The 21,204-nt window shown below is 34.6% G+C and overlaps 1 protein-coding gene across 2 annotated transcripts in view; it reads right to left on the bottom strand.

Moving 5' to 3' along the window:
* Positions 1 to 21,204, bottom strand: part of Cad86C (Cadherin 86C) — a 139,583-nt gene that overhangs the window by 75,241 nt on the left and 43,138 nt on the right. The gene's annotated exons all lie outside the window — the stretch shown is intronic.

Below are 21,204 nucleotides of genomic sequence, written 5' to 3'. Positions count from 1 at the left end.
GAGGAAAGGGTTTCTGCTGCTGTTGCCAAAGAAGTTGATACTTTAAAGAAGAGCATAGCGACAGAAGGAAGCAATTCTGAGGGTTTTAAATTCTTACTAATGCCTGCTCGTCCATCTCTGAAGCTATCCACATATGATGGGAAGACATCCTGGCAAGCGTATAAAACACAATTTTCTGACGTTTTGGATGCAAATGGGTGGGATTCCCAAACTGAGGCCTGTCATCTCGCCGCTTCTCTGAGAGCAGACGCAGCGGATATCCTGCAGACGCTTCCAGAAAACCAAAGACTTGACTTGAAGCTTTATCCTGCGCATTGGAGCTGCGCTTTGGCGAGAAGTGTTTAAAAGACTACAGCAGGTTTCAACTAAAATTCCGTCAGCAGAAGCTCACCGAAACACTTCAGGAGCTCGCCACGGATATTGAAAGGTTGTCACATCACGCCTTTTCGGAGTACCCGACAGAAACAAGAGGAATCCAGTCGCTACAATATTTCATCGATGGCATCTGGGATCCTGAAATACAAAAAGCTCTGCGAATGGCAGATGTCAAGGACATAAAAAGCGCTCTGTTGTACGCCATGAAGTTCGAGGCAGCCCTGCAAGCAACTAGTATAGATCACTACCCAGTCAGAGCTGTGCGAGTCCACGAGCCAGTGGATCAACTGATGGCTCGTTTAGATGATTTAGCCAGAGAAGTCAATGCTTTGATACGGAGTACGAGTGAGAACAAAGTGGCTCTAAGGTGTTGAAAATGTGGTATTGAAGGCACATACGACGGCATTGCAGAACACCCCAGGGCACGGATAATAAAATGGATGATTTGACAAGACCAGTGAATGCCTTGAGACGAAATATTGGTGAGAAGAAACCAACCATAAAGTGCTGAAACTGCGGTGTTAAAAGCCCCATACGAAGGAACTGCAGAACACCCCAGAGCACGGAAAATAAGACAGACGAGTTGAACAAACAATTAAATGCTATCGGTCGAAACGGAGTGACAAGAAACCAAAGTGCTGGAACTGTGGAACTGAAGGCCACGTACGAAGGAACTGCAGAACACCCCGGAGCCCGGAAATTGAGACCATTTCCCAGCAACGACGGAGGAAACAAATTAATGACCATATCAAGGAACGGAGGTTGCCAGATAATGAAAAACCTTGCTTTAAAGTACTCAAGATTTCTACCGTGAGTGGCAACAGTAACGGACTGTCCATCAATGGGCATATCGATGCAGTTCCTTGCAATATGATCATTGACACAGGAGCTACTGTTACCATCATTAGGAAAGATTTAGCTGAACAGTTTAAAGATAAACTTATTTGGACTCCATCCTGTGTTACCCTTCAGACTGCGTCTGGTGACAAGATCGACATAGCTGGGAAGTTAAACGTGAACATCACGTTTGGAAGTGCCGCCTACCATCTTATGTGGCGGATATTACAGATCCATGCATACTCGGATTGGACTTTTTTAAGGAAATACAATTTTTCCTTAGACCTGAAAAACAACAAACTGCTTTCAGCATCTGAATACATGACTATCCATCCTCAGAACGGATCCTCACCTGGAAATGCCGACGCCTTGTCCGAAAGACCCATCTCGGGAAGCTGCCGAAATCGTACTAGGGTCTAAAAGAAACGCAAGACTACCAGCTATTCTCCATCCCAGATGCTCTTCGGTCGAGACCTTCGTCTGCCTTGTGACAGCCTGTTTGATCGCCATACGGATGCACCTTCATCGCCTGAGGAACACATCCAAGATGTACAGGCCCGTTTTTAAGTGATGCACCGTTCTGTACGAAAGCGAGTGAACTTGGTGACGGAGAAAGTGATGACCAGATACAACACGAGAGCTACTAGACATAGATTCAACAAAGGAGACAAGGTGTGCTTGTGGAATCCGATTCGACGAAAAGGAGTCAGGCCTGAATTACAGTCACCTTGGGATGGTCCGTACACATTCATAAACAGGCTGAATGACGTCGTGGTTCGGATCCGTAAGTCTTCGAAATCTAAGCCTAAAGTCGTTCATTACGACAGGTTAGCTCATTACTATGGCCACAGTACATAATGTAAATAATTGTAAATAGTGTAAGACCATGGTCCTTTTTGTTTCTAGACGTGTATTTAGTATTTGATTTGTATTTTGTATTTGATTTGTATTTGATAGCATTTGATTTGTTTTATTTATTGCATTTGTTGTTCATGTTGTTTATTATTGTAATGTAATGCTTATTAATGCATTTATGCCACAGTTATAAGTTTAGCTTCCTGTCCAGGGATTGTACTGCCCGGGACGTGCAGTCCTTGGAATGGGGGCAGTGTTACGAATTTGGTAATTGAAAAGCTAATGTTAGTTCAATTATAAATTAAATGGTTTTATTTCCCGCGCAGTGCAGCGCGTGACGAATATTAAAAGAAAGCTAAGCCGTAAAATTGAAAATACAAGAGCGCGTGCATTAAACATTTAATAAATATCTCTTCTTGATTTCGAGAAAGTACTAGAAAATTCTCGCGCGTGATTTTTAAAATCTTATAAAAGGGGGAAAACCTCTCAGTTCGTAGTAGTTACTTAGTTTGTTGTTGTTTAGAAAACTGCTCTTGTTGATTGTAGAGAATTCGCGGATTAGCTTTCTTTAGCTGTTTTGGAATTAAGCTCTATTGAACGTTTGAGTAGTTAAAAGATAACTACTGTGAGATATTGTCATATTGCACAATAATTTGAGGAAATTTAAGCATATTTCTTCTGATAATAAATTTTTGTTCATTTTTCATCGGACTTGTGCATTTATTTCGTAACGAACCCGTACGCAAGCAACAGTATTACACAGCTATATTTTCACCGACAATTTTTTCCTCAAATTAAAGTTTCATTGCCTATTCAAGATAAATATATATTGTAAATTTTCCTAGAATAATATTTGTATAATATATAATTTATTGAAACAATATATTACAGGTAAATCCATCTCAATAATTCGATATGCACGATAATAAACTAATGCGAATAATAGCGAAATAGTGGTACAAGGAATGACAATTTACTTCAAGAATGACAGCATGCACTAAAAAAAATCTTTATATATCCGGGACACTAAATCAAAATCAAGTGAATATTTCTTTCGCGAAAATGGGTGTTCTTAATTTTTGACTGACAGAAGTATCTGTTAAAAACTGGATACTTGGGTCTGTACCCTGATGATGAAAATTGAAAGCTCAATATTAGCATCAAATTTTGTATGAAAGTCGGAAACAACATCGCTAAGATGTAAACTGCTGAAAATGAGATTTGATGAAAATGCCATCTTAAGCTTTTTCGAATGTTAGTACTCTGAAAATTGTTTATTTTTAATGCCTCGTAAAAGAAAAATTAACAGTCTTATATTTTGCGCAATAGTAATATTTTCCAAATCACGTGGTTAATAAGAAGATAGTAGTTTTACGTACCGTAATAGTTTACTAGTTATGAAAGGAATCCGCTACAGCATTTCTGGTATAAAAAACAATTCGTAGTCTGACCAGTAGGCCATGCATCTATCTACAAAATTTGAATTTTTATGATTCCAAATAGGCTGATTTCCCAAAGATAAAAGAAAGAAGGACTTATTTCAGTTTTACCATAACTTTCGAAAGGGTAGCACTCACTGAACCCCTGAACTTACCAGAAAAATTTGCCATCCATTTTCTATCGGGAATGGATGACAAACGACTGGGAGAGCCACCGGAGCGATTCCACATTTCGAAAATCACTTCCTTCTTTGGCAAGAGGGCGTCAACCTTTTGACCTACTGGACACACCCAACTTGGCCATCGATCTACACCACCCCCATACGTGTTTGCTCGCCTTCTCCAGTGGGGAAGTGGGCCGGAAGAACAGCTATGCCGTGACACCACATTTAAATTCAACTTACTTTGGAACTGAAATCAGTTTTCTTAAGCCAACAAGGAAACCAAAGTCCAGAATCCTCAATGAGACGCTGAGAGTTGATTGACTCTGAAAGAAGGCCGCCCTTTGTAGGTAAAAGAGCGTAAAAAATAATTTTCATAAAAAATACTTGTGAAATAGTACTGTAAGTAAAGTGAGAAAAAGTCTAGTTTTGTCACGGAATATGACAGTTCAATTTCGTAACTGCCTAATATGGCATTTTAAGTCCAAACATTTTTAATAGTAAGACGTATTCTATCCTCTCGTACTTTCTGTAATTTTTAATGCCTTTGTGTAACTGAACTATAAAGCAGACTTTGAATGTAGAATATGTTACAAAATACTCTTTAAACTTGATGATCATACTAATTTCCTTAAAGTTTAATATTAAGTTTTTAAAAGTTCGAAGTCTTCGTGGCTTCTGTCGTAATAACTCATCCAACTCGGAAGTTTCATGCAGTTCTCAAATACGAAATAGTAAGTTTAAATACTGAAACTTATGCTAAATTCTAGTGAGATTAATTCCTTATATGAAGAAGTCGTTTCTGATGGGTTACTCCTGAGCTACTTGCCGACTAGGGAATGTAAGAATCTCTTGGGTACGTGAAAGTTTTAGAATTAGCAGATATGTGGTTGATTTGGCAGTTAGATTTGTAGATTTGTGACCAGCTTTAGAACAGCTTTTAAATTTATTCGCCAACTAGCTAATGTTCAAGTTCTTTATGCTGTAGATTATTTCGAATTTGTTGTGAGATGAATAACTTTATAGGTTCCATTACACTGAAAATAAAGATTTGTTTAGATATCATAGAAAAGATTCAATTCAATATAAAAGATTTGGCGCAATAAAACCGCTGACAGCAGTTATAGCTGCAAAGCTTGTTTGCTTGTTAGCTTATTTGCAGCATGCTATGCAATTCGTTTAACTGCAGCGTAACTAAATACTCGACCAGACCCTCGAAAAAATCAACAAAAATCATAAACAAGACTAGATACATTCTAATTTATACATGCGTAGCTCACCGAATTCATGGTCAGTACTGGTTAATATATCACGGACCTAAGAGTGAGCTACACATGCTTTACATATAATTTTAAAACATGAAGTCATACTATTAGCATGGAAAATACTGAGTGTGAGATTATATCCAAAATAGAATTATCTCACAAATTGTTATTTAAATTAACGAAGAAAAAAATTAATTTAGAATTACAAACTGTACATAAAAACTTTATTTATACATTTTTATGCATTGGTGTGTCATGCATATGTAAATAGTTTGAGGTTATGTGTTCTCTGGAAAGGCCAGATCCAAGCCTAGGCAGAATAGGTAGCTAACTAGAGTGCCGATATTTGAAGAGTGCCCCCTAAGTTGTTCTCACTAGTGACAGCTCAATAAAAGTATAGGAAAGAGTAATAAAGGTATAGGTAAGAGTAATAAAGGTATAGGTAAGGGTAATAAAAGTATAGATAAGGGTAATAAAGGTACACTTACGAGGCTCAATGAAAGGTGAATTTGTATGAGGGGCCAATCGTACCGATTACCTAAGACATCAAAAATGCTGAAGATGGAACAATTGTCCAGATAAATGGATTGGCAAGGCTATACCTATTACCAAAATCATATTAAAATGTATCTACTAACAAAGTATCGACTAGTCTGGTCCAAAGTCAGTAGACGAATAAGGTTAGTCTTTTACCAACGCTGTCGTTCAATGATGTCGCTTCATTTACAGAATGGGGGAAGTGAATACATAATTACATTTAGTTCTCTAGGAAGTCTTGCTTAAAAGCAAACTATGAGTCAGTGCCGTCACACGCTCAGTGATTTCTGGTTGGAGGGGGGGGGGAACCCTCGTAGTATAGTAATCGTTTCTTCGTCTACAATTTTCATATTAAACGAGCTCTGGAAAAATAGTTCTTCTTTAGGAAGACAGCATTCCGTGTTTTGCCTTCATTAATTAATCAACTAACCATGTTTCACGTGTTACAAATAGCTTTTATACTCTGCGCATAATGAACATTGAATGTTGCTTTCAAACTTAATATCACAAATAACAAAAGATGGCATGACTCTTTCGCAAGCTATATCTTTTTTGTATAACAGAAAAAAAAAATTGGTACCATTTTTCCTGCATTTTTAAGCTTGCAACTTTTGTAAGCTTTCACAGTATCAGTCTATTTTTCTTGCTTAACCAAACTCAAGAATGAATAAAAATGTGTTGGATCAAGTGATGAAAATCAGTATCTTTCATGTCACGTTTATTTTTATAACGAGTTACATAATTCGTTTTCATGATGGTGGAAGCATTAAAGTAACATTTTGCTCACGTTAAATTTGCATGTGGTTAGGGACGCGGGTTATACACGATTAACGTGAGTGCCAACTGCAGCGATAAGATGTCACGCTATTTTCTAGACTCACTTTGAGTTAAAAAAGGGAACAATTTGAAATATTACTCACCATGTTCTAATGCTCATCTGCATGATGTAATTTTATCACAATTGTAATTGTTTATACACAATCGCAGTTACAAATGGAATCGATTCTGGTATTTTTATGAAAGTATTTGTCACTTAAAGGTCATTCACATGGTATTTTGCTGCAACTCTTAAAGATAATTATAACTGAAAATGACAACAGATTCTGTAGTTATTAAATGAAGTACATTATTAAATATAACATTATTAAATATAACATTATTCTTTTTGTTATAAGTTTTGAAATAATGTTGCGTTTTAAAATCTGTCATTATCAATCCTTGGGAACATATTTTTGATATAATATAATACACCGTACTTCCTCGCTTATCTTTCGCTTCTTAATATTATAGATGGGATTTGATGTTCTCTTGGTTTTCCCAAGTGTAAAGTCAATACGTGACAGTTTCCCTCAGAAAGGTCTCCATAAAAGTATCCCTTTCCACAGGAAGATAGCTCTTGAGTGCTTTGCCTTTATTAATAAACTTAACCAAATGTTTCGCAGTGGATAATAACACACAACAGTGGACACATTACAAGGGACCATCTAACGCAGAAGTCAAGAAAATCTGTAGTAAAGAGAAATAAACATGTCTTTAATTGCAATCTTACAGCCATTTTTTGGTTCGTTAATTCAACTTCGAAGGTATTATTCATTGCTTTTATGCAGAGTAGATAACCGGACATTGACGCCAGAGATAAAATGCAATGGCCGAGTTTGGAAAAGATGCATTAATGGATTATGGAGACATGAAAATTATTTGACTTAATAGCAGATGAAAAAAAGGCTTAAGAAAACAGAATTTTTAAAGACATAAATAATTATGATTTTGATTTAATTTAGCAAGATGCTAAAAACGATCATAGTTATCGATTCGTGATGATTTTTTCAAAATTTTAATAAAAAATACTGATTTAGTACTGCAGATAGTAGAATAACTGTTCCGTTCTCAGAGATTAACCTTCAATTCTTAAAGGTATAGAATCAATCGTTCAATTCAATGTTCTTTTTCTTTGGAAACTAATTAAAGAAATATCGGTCCACCAGCGATTGAGCGATGAAATCGCTAAACACTGATAGCTTCGAATCCCGGCAAACGGGCTGGCTGCGTGGATGTTTTCGTGGTTTTCCTCATGAGTAACGTGTATAAGAACCAGTTTTCCTTAAGAAGTGCTTCAGGAATGCATCCTATTCCCAAGCCATTTAGACTTCGAAGGGTGCTTTGACATAAGCAAATAAACCAAACCTAACGGAATATCCTAGTTAACAGAAGAGTTACCGTTCAATGAAAAACATTTTCAGTTTTTCGGTTCAGTGTTTTCACCATATTATATTTAAAAACACTAAATGAATCTCAAAAAATCAAAATATTTCAGTTAATCAAGGTATCTGGCGAAGCCCACTCTTCGGAAAATTCGCGTATCTTTTGGGTCTCATTTAGCACAAAACGGTAAAGGAAAGGAGTAAAATTTGGAAATGCGCTATTGTTTGTTATGTCTGCAATAAAATTATTTTTTGATGAGTTCGGCATACATTCATGAGTTTCAATAAGTTAGGTGTGCACTTTTGCTGCGGAATCATTGCACACACAAACTTTCTGTTTTGACACTTAAAATTTCATTTAATATTGCAACAACTTGCAAAGTTGATTTTTAACCAACTGAACACGAATGAAATTTACAGTTTTTTCGACTGGCATAACCTGACTTATATGTTTTTTTTTCAAGACGGAATAAAAATTAAAAACTGAATTCATAAAAAATTGTATCTGCATTATTTGATTAGCACAGTTGCAATTATGTCTACAAAAAGCGGGAATGTCTCAGTGCTTTATGGAAATGCGAGAATGTGGTTTGTCACTTTGAAACACCCGTCCACCAGTGGTTGTTTGACCATTTAAAACTGGTAGTTCGATCTGGATTTGAATACCAGTATTCAGTGGTCACTCGGTCGAAGATCTTGGTTGCATGTGTGCTTTCGTGTTAACCCATGTGTATAAGAACCAGTTTCACTAGCAGACAGCCCTTGTATGCTTTGCCTTAATCAAATAATTTAATGTAATTGACTGAATGACACCATAATTAGTGATTTTGTTATCCTGAAGTATTTGCTTTTTCCAGGTTCAGGAATTCTGGCGTAAGTAATGGATTTATATATGGCGAGATTAAAAATATCCTTTTGAAATTCTCGAGAATCTTAAGATTCTAGAAAATTATCAGTTTAAATAACAAAGAGCAGAGAAATATCGAATAATATTCGATTTTATTTGTATCATGAATAAGCATGTTTTCAATACTAATAAAAAAGAGCTATTAATTTATCTGACGAACTAGTTTTGTATTTGCACATTGAAATTCCAGAAATAGAGAAACGTTTCGTATTTTGCGTCCACGTCGTTTTTGTGTGAAATAGAACATTTTTTTAACTATACATTCATACTTTATTGTTGCGTACGTACGGGTTCGTAATGGATTGAATGCACAGTAAGTTGATAAGAAGTTAATAAAATTCATTCTTATCACAACAAATAAAACCAAAATGCTGAAATTTCCTCAGAGATATTCGGACCATATCGCAATATCTCACAGTAGTTATACTTTAAACTACTAAAACGTTCAAGAGAACTGAATTAAAAACAGAGAAAGCTAATCCGATTTTACCGCGAATTCGCTACAGTCAAAAACAGCATTAAGTAAACAACTCATAAAACAACTGAACTGAGATGTTTTCCTCCAGCTTTTATAAGCTTTTTAAATCAGGCACAAGAATATTCTGGTATTTGCTCAATTTTTCTGGATAGCAAAAGAGTACAATTACGAGATATCCAGGTATTAAAATGTTAAATGCGCGTGCTCTTGTATTTTTATTTTTCCGGTGTAGCTTTCTCTTCAAATAAGTCTCGTGCTGCATTGCACGGGAATATAAAACAATTTTAATTACAAATTCTACTAAAAATAGTTAAATAAGTACAAATCCGTAGTAGTATTTCTACTACAATATATTCCTTAAACTATTCAGTTTCTGCGTTATTACCTACATTATAAATGGTGTCCGCCGATAACATCGCGGCAAAAACATCGTGGACGAAAACGTCGCGGAGAAAACAACGCAAGGTGAAAACGTCGTGCTACAAAACATCGTGGGAGAAAACATCGCAAAGAGAAAACATCGCAGTTCTAAAACATCGTGGTACAAAACATCGTCGTCGAAAATAAAGCGGTTCAAAAACATCGCAGTTTAAAAACATCGTCGTCGAAAATATCGTGGTAAAAAATAAAGCATCTACAAATCATCGCATGACGATAACATCGCAGACATGCTTTTTTCAGGTTTTAATAATTGTAAATGGATATTCCCATAATGATTTGTGAGCGCAAGGTGTAAAGAAAGATAAATTTTACTTTCACATATTTTATTAACTAATAAATTTTTGCTGAAAACGTAAGAAGGAAACTTAAGCATAGAAAATTAAAATTAACTTATAGATTATACTTTTCATGAAATATTACCAGTAAAAACTTTATAAAAATGATTTATTAATGGCCTTTGTTAGTTAACTATGTCGGTTTAAAATTCTATTAAGTGCTATAAGTTGCATTAATTTTTTATGCTTAAGTTTCCTTTTTATTTTCTCAGCAAAAATTTATTAATTAATAAAAAATATGAAAGTAAAAATTATCCTTCTTTCCATCTTGCGCTCACAAATCATTATGGGAATATCCATTTACACTTATTAAAGCATGCCTGAAAAAAGCATGTCTGCGATGTTATCGTCATGCGGTGATTTGTAGATACTTTATTTTTTACCACGATATTTTCGACGACGATGTTTTTAAACTGCGATGTTTTTGAACCGCTTTATTTTCGACGACGATGTTTTGTACCACGATGTTTTAGAACTGCGATGTTTTCTCTTTGCGATGTTTTCTCCCACGATGTTTTGTAGCACGACGTTTTCGCCTTGCGTTGTTTTCTCCGCGACATTTTCGTCTGCGATGTTTTTGCCGCGATGTTTTCGGCTGTAAACATTAAAAATACCCCTCATACTCTGCATAAAGACCATATAGCAGAACAAACACCAAACATCAAGAGGCATTTAATTTGATAATCAATGAGGGTATGAAATTTCATTTCAGCAGCCTCTTCTTCAACAGTATTTCTTTCACTAAAATTTTCTGTGACTGTATCCCACCAGTAGCCGAGCGACTGAAGAGCACTGAATACCGGTAATTCGCCTTGCGTTCGAACCCATTTGAACGGACTAGCTGCATGATTGCTTTTCATAAACTTTCCCCATATGTAACGTGAATACAAGCTAGTTCTTCACAGAAAAATCCTCCACGAAAGCATCTCTGCCCCTAGCCAGATAACCTTTATGTGCTATGTCTTACTCAAACATCTTATCTGTTTGATAAGCTTCTATCATTTGAAGTATCGTTTCTTAGAGAATTCGAAAATTTTACAAATTTAAAATAAGCGCATTAGTTTTAGAGTTATTTTAAAAATAAGTAATATCGGAACAGGTGTTGCACAATTCCATCCACAAGCTGTAAAAATATATCTTAAATTTTACTACTACCGAAATTGCGTTCCTTTAATAAAAATAGGAAATAAAATTTTACTGAGAGCAATAAAAGGAGTCCTACTCGTACTGTAATCGATTCTCTACTTGGAAAGAAAACTATGTCAGTGACTTCAAGCACAAAAATATTTTAAGACATCCGGAGTTGTGTGTCAGAAGCGCACGAAACAGAGCAACAATTAGCACACTTTGCTGCCTTGTTTGCCATTTTCTTGTTACAAATTAATTTTAGCTCAAAATATGTTTTTGCGCTGATAAAAATATTACTAAGTAAATTTAATAGTGTTAACTCTGTCTCATTAGCTATTAATCGCAATATGGCGCCGATAATTTGCATTGCGCCGCTTTATTCGCTGCGGGAGGTAGAATTCTATTTCACTTTTATATAAAATAGTCTTTAATTATGTCTTTGGATTGTTCGGAAGCTATCTCATATGCGCGCTGTTAAATGAATGGTAAAGTTTTGCTTTAATTCCATCTAATTTGAATTATGTATTCGTTCTTAAAATTCTTCTAGGCCTCAGTTAGTACAGAAAATTTATTAATCCTTAAAAATAAAATAGGAATCGAATAAAATGAAACACGTCAATTTAAAATTAAAAAATTACTCAAAAAGCAATCTTAGATTGGCTTAGATTTTGATTAAAACTCTATCGACTTCGTGGACGATTTGATATATCTCCTTCACGCACAAAAACCTTTTGCAAAGGGAAGCGAATTTAGCCTATTATGTCAATATAGTTTGATATATATCGGCCAGTTTCATGTATTAAATAAATTTCGCGTTAAATAACCCGAAAACTGTTCTCAAAAACAAGACATAATAAAATTTTAGTTAGATATACATCGCTAGTCTGCGACTTTCCTTGAAGCATCTCAAATTCAGAGATATTTACCTTCTTTGGTTAACCCTTTGCGACACAGTGTATCCGGTCTGGGCACACCCTCATTTTTCAAAGAAATCTTCCAGCTTTTTTTAGGATATAAAAGGAATTGTTTGAAAAGAAATTTCTATGTTATTTTTTGGCTGTATGCTAATCTCCTTATTCTATATTAGTTTTAAATTTTTACCTTGAAATCTTGCCTAAAATCAAACGGTGAACCCTAAATGTGCCCAGAGCGGGTTCACCGATCATCTAGGACAACTGAGAGTCTGTATTCTTTGTTTCTCCGCATCTCATCGGTCAGTTCATTGACAACAGTGCTCGTTTCAGCGCTCTTTTCGAAGCTCTATTCAGTCAGTGTGCCACTTTGGGCACACCCACAGAATTAAAACGATAAGTGCTATCTTCACAAAATTTTACTTGTGTACTCCTCTAGGCCTAGTTAGACTGCCTACCTTTTTTTTTTTTTTTTTTTTTTTTTTTTTTTTTTTTTTTATCATCATCAAAACTCCGACTTTAAAAGGTAACGTGCTGAAAAGGGTTAAGGACATTATTCCCTATCTATTTCTTCACAGTGCCTTCAAAATTCTAATATCTTAACATTTAGAATAAAATTAGCAAAGCAACAACTTTGTGTCTGGCGTTGATTTAGTCAAGAACTCTTTTGATTTCGAGGGCAAACAGGTACAAGTCCCTTTTCATCAGGAGCAAAGAAAGCTGAAAGACTGATTCTGTTTAATCTGTTTTCTGTACTTCTCTTTTGGTTTTAGCATTTGTATGTTTTATTTCTGCTTTCCTCCACAGATGGTGGTCCGTTTCTCTCTGCTCCTCCCACTGATCTCCCTATGAATTTCATTATCGCTCCTTCCATCTTTCCAAAATAATTTTGTTTCGGAAAAAAAAGTGATCCTTGTAAGATTACCTTAATTTGATATTTTGTAAAAATGTACAGCAATTTAATTTTTTGAGCCTAGTTTTAAAATTAAAAACATTGCTAAATGAAACTTTATAATTTCCAATTCTTTCTGAGCCTACAAGAGATGCAATATTTATTAATCTATTACTACTACAAAAAAATTAAGCTCTCAATTTTCCCTAGAAAGTGCTTAGAGCACAAATAACTTTCTTGCAAAGGCGCAGTATGTTCCTTATAGTTCTTCTAAAAAATAATTAGAAAGGATAAAGATTCTTTTTTGGTTTTATTTTGAACTTTATGAACGACTTCGAAAATTTAACACTGTGCAGCTTCCGAAATTAACTGAAAATAAGGAAATTTAGATGCTATGGAAATATGGAATTTTCTAAAATTTCGAAACATAACTTTTTCATTAATTTGTTTATTTATTCTTCCAAAGTTTTATGCATGTAAACTACCCCAGAATCCTCTTCCAAACTTAGAATAAGAGGTGTAATTACACCGCTAAAATTGTGGCAGTTATTAGAGGCAATAATTCTTGTGATGTAATTTTATTAAAAACAAAAAACTGTAACAAGAAACATCGTTTTCCAAAATACTATCTTGGCAAAACTTACGAGGATCTGAATTATTATGTGAGTTACTGATTAACACATTTGGAATAAATTGTTTTTCTGCAAAGAATATTTTGACGTATTTATTTTGCAACAAGCAAAGTCTTAAAATAGAGAAAACATAATGTATAAAAATAAAGTCTATGTTTCATTATTTAGTACAAGATCTGCGCTAATAAATTTCAAAAATACAAGTGTCTAAAAGCAAGTGAACCGCTGCATATATTAGGCTGATTTAGAAATAGAAGTTTAAATGAATAAAATAGGAGTTTTGAAGGTTCATGAATAAATGTATTTAACGATCTTGTTCGGATTATGGAATGATCTTCTTACAGAAGAATGTTATAATCACTGGAGCTAAATTGTACTCATGTTTTCGAAGATATTGACCTTTAGATTTGGTTCATCTGCGGAAGACAGTTGCCACGAAATGATTTATTGTATTCATCAAAACGGATAAATTTTTATTTTCATTGTTGAAAAAGACAGATATATTCGTATATTAATTTTACATATCCTTTAATACTTAATCTACATAGTTACAACTAAAGAATCATTTAAACTGTTCTACACGGGATCTCCACTGTTTTTCTGAGAATAAAGTAGTTAAATCTTCTTTCCCAGAATTCCCCAGTGCATTGCTCCTATTTGATTAACAAAAGAAGCAAAATTCGTCTTGCTTGTGCGTTAGTTGAATACGAATGTCCTCTTGCAGACCGGAAAGGAAGCCGGCTTCTAGGAAAAAGAAATTACCAAATATATAAATAATATCGATCTCTCACGAGGAGACCTTTGTTACATAAAGCACGCGAAATGTGTTCAGTGTCTATAAGCTGTGGATGTGTATTTGTAACCGCTGAACTTCAAAGCACTTTGAACTTTAAGGGATCAGGTACCTTTAAAATGTCAAAATATATCAAAACTTTTAACACGCTTAAGAGAATGGATAGCTTTGTAAATAAGTGGGTTGCAATCGCGGAATTTTGCCTATATGTCTTGATATTCTTTGCTTACCTTTATTTTATGTTTTATACATATTATTTAAGCTTAAAATATTTATACATTATTTTTAGTTCAAAAATTTTGAATAAAATAAAAATAGCATATATTCTTCATCATCTACATAAAACTGAAATACATAGAACTAATCATTACTTATAGTTAGTATTTTTTTTTCAAATTAGAAAACTAATGTATAATTAAAAAGACCTATTTTTAAAATAACCGAATAATAATTTCTTAAAAAATAGTTTTTTTTTTCTTTTAACTTGAAAATGCAAAATATATTTTTTAACATAAAATTAAACGTAATTTCTAATGCTGAGATTTTTCAAGATTTTAGAGAAATCATACACAGATTCAGGAAAATTACAGTTTTCAAAAATATTATCTTTAAGATATAATTACCTTCAAATTCTGTAAATATGCGTTATTTACTAAATATTAATAATAAAATATAAAAACATATTAATCAATTAAAAATTGTAAGTATTCGTATTCAAATATTAAAACAATATTGCATAATAATCGTCAAAGCTTTCCTTCAGATTATGAAAAATGACGAATCAAAATTTCTATAGGATTCAAATTTAATTACATTTCTAATTTTCTAAAGCTTTTATGTCAGAAACACTGGTGTCTAAATTATAAATAAGGAATTAAAAATTACATAAATCACTAAAAGAGCTTCAAATCGCAACCGCTCAGGATTATTTTGTATGGGTCTGCAAGCACGACATCTCAAATTAATTACTTTACGTCAAATTACACTCCTCAAAAAATAAACGACGAAAGCAAAACACAGAATAAACCAAAAACGATTATAAATGGATATGCCTGAAACTGATGCAAGAGTTTGGTGTGGCATTACTAGACCACAAAGCAAACAGTAACACAAAGACATACAAAAGCACGAGTATTAAGCCATCACATCGCGAAAATCCAAATAAGTCAGAAGAATGTGCAATGGGAATATCCGCTAATGACGGGTATGATACCCTCTAGCTAAAATGCGTGTTTGACAACGGTGAGGCAAGCTGGCAATTGTATCGTTAATCGCTTGTTTTGGCATTCCTGTAATAATGCATGTCGGAGCTCGTGGAGGGTGCCTCGCGGAACACGGCGACATACTATCTGTCTGCCAACATGTCCCACACATGCTCTATTGGGATTCAGGTCCGGTGATCTAGCAGACCACGGCAGATGTGGAATGGTTTCACTCTCCAGATAATTTCCACTTCTCAAGCTTCATGCGGGCTGGTGTTATCTTTCCTTCGGTACCCATTGCGGCGATAAAAGGACGCATAAGAGGATGTAGAATTTCGTGGCAATATCGGATGGCTGTGAAGGAAGTACCAGGAATCCCGCAGAGATCGACGCAGCCGTTCGTTGCTACCCCAGCCCATACAAGTAAGCCTCCTCCTCTGTAATGGTCTCTTTCGACGATGTTTAGTGCCCAATTGCGTGTCCCTGGCTCTCACCACATCATTACCCTTCGGGAATCGTTCTGGATGATAAATCTGTAAAGAATACGTGGTCCCACTGCTCTGGTGTCCAGTTGCGATATTCAGGAGCCCAATTCAACCGCGTTGTGACATACGATGGGAACAAAGGAACGCAAATCACAGGTCATCGCTCTACCTTTATGCAGTCGACGTGACACAGTTTGGCGGGATATGGGCCGTCCTGTAGCAGAAGAGTGATGCGACGCCAGATACTGTCTTCTTAGTAATCTACGGCGTCTTACATATAGCAACAGGAAGCAATCATCTGACGTTGTTGTAATCCTAAGGCATTCGGGCCCACATCTTTTACAGGCGTATTGGTCCCTTTGGTAATGATTCTACAGCCTACCAATGACACTACGATGCACATTCAGTTCTCTTGCAGCAGCAGACTGTCTTCCATCAGCTTGCAGCATCCCGACAGTACGCATTTCATTGTGAAAGTGGTGTCTTCGGTGCTTTCCGCTTTGGCTATCTCGTATTACACGGAACTATCGCTGCTTGCGAACTGATGCATACCGTACAGCATGCCCCTTTTTCGTTGCGTTGTGGTGTGAATGCGGGATTTCGTTTTACGCTAATTTTGGTTGCTATTTGCATTCGACGAAACCACCTCTACCTCCTATGTAAATTGTTTAATTCCCCTTTTTGTATTCGTACCTTTTTTTAGCGTTCGATGCTTATTTTTGAGCACGAGTGCATTTCTAATTCTGCCGCTCCAAGACAAAATCGGGTATATGGACGTCAGCTATATGCAAAATGACTTGGGATTTCCATCCCACTGCCAATCATCGCATAGAGGGCATCCCCATAAACTGGTCTCGAAATCGCCTCATCTAGATTTCGCAGAAATGGGTACCGTCTTCATTCCATATCGCTACGGTTTGTCTACAAATTTATTTCCAACATTTGTAGGTCTGGAGAACGCTTATAAATACTTGCTACTACGCCAGATACATCTACAAAATACAAGCAAACAGAGGTGGGGATATAATAGTTTAGGAAGGTGATATAATACAGGCATCTTGTGGTGATGGATCCTGATGCCATTTATGTAGATGATGATACATGTGGTTTCTAATACTCCCATTGTGATTCGTTAGTTAAATTCAGTAAAATAGCCACTGAGATCAATGACTTGAATCCTGTCGGCTATGTATGGGAATAACTTGGAAGACGTTTAATTTCTCTCCACAGAGAATTTGCCAGATAAGAATATGCCTGCTTTGGGAATGGATACAAATATTCGAAAGTTCATACATGATTTTGACATAAATCGTCGCTGTCGGGTATGTGTTCCTAGCAAAAATCATAATATTAAATATAAGTACATCTTTGCATTTCTATAGGATTTTTGTCTTCTGTTTCACCTCATTATCTGTGAAAGTTTCAACAAATTCTAATGAATTTTTTATTTCATGAATATTTTTTATTTCACTCCCTTTTTTCTTTTTTTGTTGTTTAATTTTTTGATATTAATTTTGCTTAAAAATTAATCCCTAGACATTCAGTATAAAAACAAAATTCTTAAAAAACTTTGCTATTATTCATTCCTAAAGGAATGGCTTCATAGAAAATTTTGTTTTATTTAATAAAGAAACTACTTAATTATTCAAGATGTAGATATGAATGCGTGCATTTTCTTTACTCGACCACGTTAAACATTCATATTTATTGAAAAAAATTAGAAAAAAAAATTGAAAATTGTGTTAATGATTATTGACCATCTGAGGATTTGCTTCAACAGCAGTTAAGGATTAAAAATTACATACATTAAGTTCTTTGTAATGACTTTAAGATTAATATTTGAAATTATATCGCAGGTCCTATTTGGAATAATTGTCTTCCACTTACAAATCGAAATATGAACAGTAGTGCAAACATGAAAAGAACAGAAAGCTCCTTTAATACCTTCCAGAATCAGCAAATATTCCAGACAATGTATAAATAAGGAGAATTTGAATACCAATAGCCAAACGATATTTGTTTACAAAAAGGCATTTTTAAAATTTAGGGTCTAGTAACAATATTCTGTCATATAATAGAAGAGTTTACTCTTCGAACTGTTAAAGTCTTAAAATTCATTAATATAATTGATTTATTTGTCATACGTTCAGTTTATAAAATATTGTTACGATCTTGGTATATCTATATATAATAATTTTAGTGAAATTATATGCAAAATTATAGTATTTCTTGTGTAATGCAACATGAAGTGCCTCGAAAACAGCGAAGCATTGCCGAAAAAATAAGATTACATGCGCAGACCTATTTAACATGGCGGCAAATGGCTGTCTCTAAAAATTGGTGAGATATCGCCAAACTGGTTATGGTGACTAATTTTTGTCGCCAAAAGTAATGAAATTTGGCGTCCATCTAGCAACTGCAATCGTATCTGGCCCTTATATGTAACTTTAGCAGTATAATTCCAATAATTTCGAGAAATGGAAGATATTGGAAATATTTTGGCGGCCGAGAAATTTATATAAAACCAGAGAAAGCATTCTGTCCTCAGTCTTTAGTTCAGAGCTGACTTCGGCGTACTGAGAGATCTCCCTCCGTGCGAGCTTCGCTCTTTGAATGCGCTTGGCATTGCGTTGGGTTAACGTTATCAGTAGTTTGTAGTGGTAACTGCTGATTGTGCTCTGCCCTACTGAGAACAGCTGTACGAGTACTTTTATGGAAAGCTCCAGAAATGTAAAGTTTTCTAGGGAAAAATAAATTTTATCAAGATATCATGCGTTCTGTGTGTTTTTAGTCCATTACGAACACATGCACATGTAGCAATATTTATATTTAGATAATAAGAAACTATCGCAGTTTCTCTTGCATGCTTTCATGATGAAACTAAACGATTCAAATGATTAACACATCCAACTAGCAACTGGAAGACCAGCGGTTTGAATCTCAGGAGGATAAAATTAATGTTTTATGTTTCTTGTACCAAGAAGAATAATGCTTTCTACAGTGGCTCCCGAACTAAAATGTGGTGAAGACTTGGGTTTGGTCGACTGGATTACGTATCTTTCCCCATTCACTTTTTAAATGGAAAAAAATACAAAGAATTATTCCATTACCCCGTGCGAGCGCTCAGCTAGCAATCAGAAGATCCGTGATTCAAATAGAGATAAGGGAACAGTTGGTTTTTCCCTTTTCTTTGTTTCCGAAAATATACGAGGATCGCTATAGGATTATTAAATGCTGACATTATTTTACATTCGATAAACATTCGCGTCTATTCTTCGTGAGAGTCACGAAGTATTGATAAATTTATTTTTCATACTTCAATTTTAATCGTATTAAAAAAACAAAAAGAAGAAGAAGAAGAAAGAAAGGGGGTGGGAAACGGCTGCATATGCATTCTGAAGCAGATTTTCATATATATGAAAATCATAAGAGAAGATTTTCATATAATGAAATACTGCGGCTGATGGATTATAAATAACAATTGTTATATTAAAAAGTTGCATTCTAAAAGCCTCGAAATATGCTTCATCATACTCATTCAGTTTTATAGTCATTAGTTAACGTTTTAAACATAGCATTTTGCTCATTCGGCTTTCCTTCTATATACGTGCTGTCAAAAACAGTTGTAACAAAATCACAAATTCCACTAGAACAACTATCTATAGCTGTAACTGAAGCCAATAATAGTGCAAATGCTGTTATTTGAATGGACCTGCGGGTGTTCAGCCTCACATTGCATTAGCTAATAGAAAACACTTTGAACATCATTTTGGGTGGGAGAGAAAATGGTTATAATTTAGCGAAAAGTTTTTGCGACGATAGCGTAAAAGAATTTTTGTCGAATTTTGTTGAGCCACTGAAAGTTTGGTGGTCGTTTATTTTTAATGCGTTCATTAACCTCGAACTCGTAGCAACGTATAAAAACAAAAGGGTTATGTTAAAACAATGATAATTCCTCTTTCATTAAATTTTAATGATATATTAAGTAATTGTTAATGTCTGGTAGTGTAGCTTAAAATATTAATAAATAGTACTTGCATCAGCATAAAAAATATATTAAAAGTTCACTTATTCGGATATATTCTTCGCTTATTTTAATTCAAGTAAATTAAGCATCTTACATAAGAAGATGCGAATGTGCGTGCCATGGACGCAATCTACTAATCAATATTATTCACTTTTACAGAGTATTTAAGTGTTGCCATACTCTTTTTTAATATCCGCTATAGTACTTATAATTGGAATGTCAAATAATGAAAGTATCCGAATTATTTGCTCCGAATGCTGCTTAGAATTGTAAAGAAGATTCCAAATATTTGTTTAACATTTGGTATGCTTATTCATAAAATTTATACGGACAGTCAACACACAAATAATAATTAAGCATCTGAAAATATTGCAAAATATCAAACGTTTAACTTAATTATTCTTTGTTTTGAAGATGTGCGTGGCAACAATTTGTAAAGCAACTTTAAATGAAAACCTAAGCTTTTTTTAAAAAAATTATTTTGGGAAACAGTCCAAGTTATGTCATCTTTATGTATTTAAAATTCTAAATTTTAACATTCCAATAACACAATTCATACAGTGTTATAAGCCTTATTATTATGATCTAGTTTTATTATTTGCATTCTGTGAATCGTTTTCACTTTAGTTTTAAGATATTATAAGCAGAATGAGTTTTAAGGCAGTTATTGTCTTCTTTAGTCATCATTTATTGTTACTTAAGTTACTATTCTCATTGTTAGCAGTTACATCAGCATCTCGGTTAATATGATTATAACAAAATACGATAGCTGCTTTAAAAATAATTGGCGACCTCAAAATTAAGGATTCTAGATTTGGTGCTGCCTCCCTAAATTCATCTGTTCTCCCAAATTCGAGACCCTTCTACTATGTTAACATTGTCATTCTTCTCTTAAGCTTCTTATTTCTTAAGCAACATATTTTTCAATATTCTGTGCCAATTGGACATCGTTCCTCTAGTCTGTGAAGCAGGTTTTGCATCAGCGTTTGGAGCACATTGATTAGTTTAGCTGCAAACATTTCCTATAATACTACCCAAGTTCTTTAACATTCCTAGGTTTATTAATATATGCAAAAAAACTGCAGATTATCCGAGAGAAGGTAGTCACATATTATTAAGCCTGAAGAATCTGCCGATAGTGGAACATCCCTTCTTTGTAAATCACGCAAGATGGAAATATTTGGTGAAACGCGGCCATGAATACTTTTGCAGAGCGACCATGCTGGAACTTAAACCTTGCAACATAACTAACTTATACTAACAAAGAGTTTGTCAGATTCTACGAAGAGCATTTATGTTGTTC

The sequence above is a fragment of the Stegodyphus dumicola genome, chromosome 4 (genome assembly GCF_044657685.1).
Source record: "Stegodyphus dumicola isolate Sdum_Otavi_A_Nest chromosome 4, ASM4465768v1".
In the NCBI taxonomy this organism is placed as follows: domain Eukaryota; kingdom Metazoa; phylum Arthropoda; class Arachnida; order Araneae; family Eresidae; genus Stegodyphus; species Stegodyphus dumicola.
This window is presented reverse-complemented; position numbering and strand designations above follow the sequence as displayed.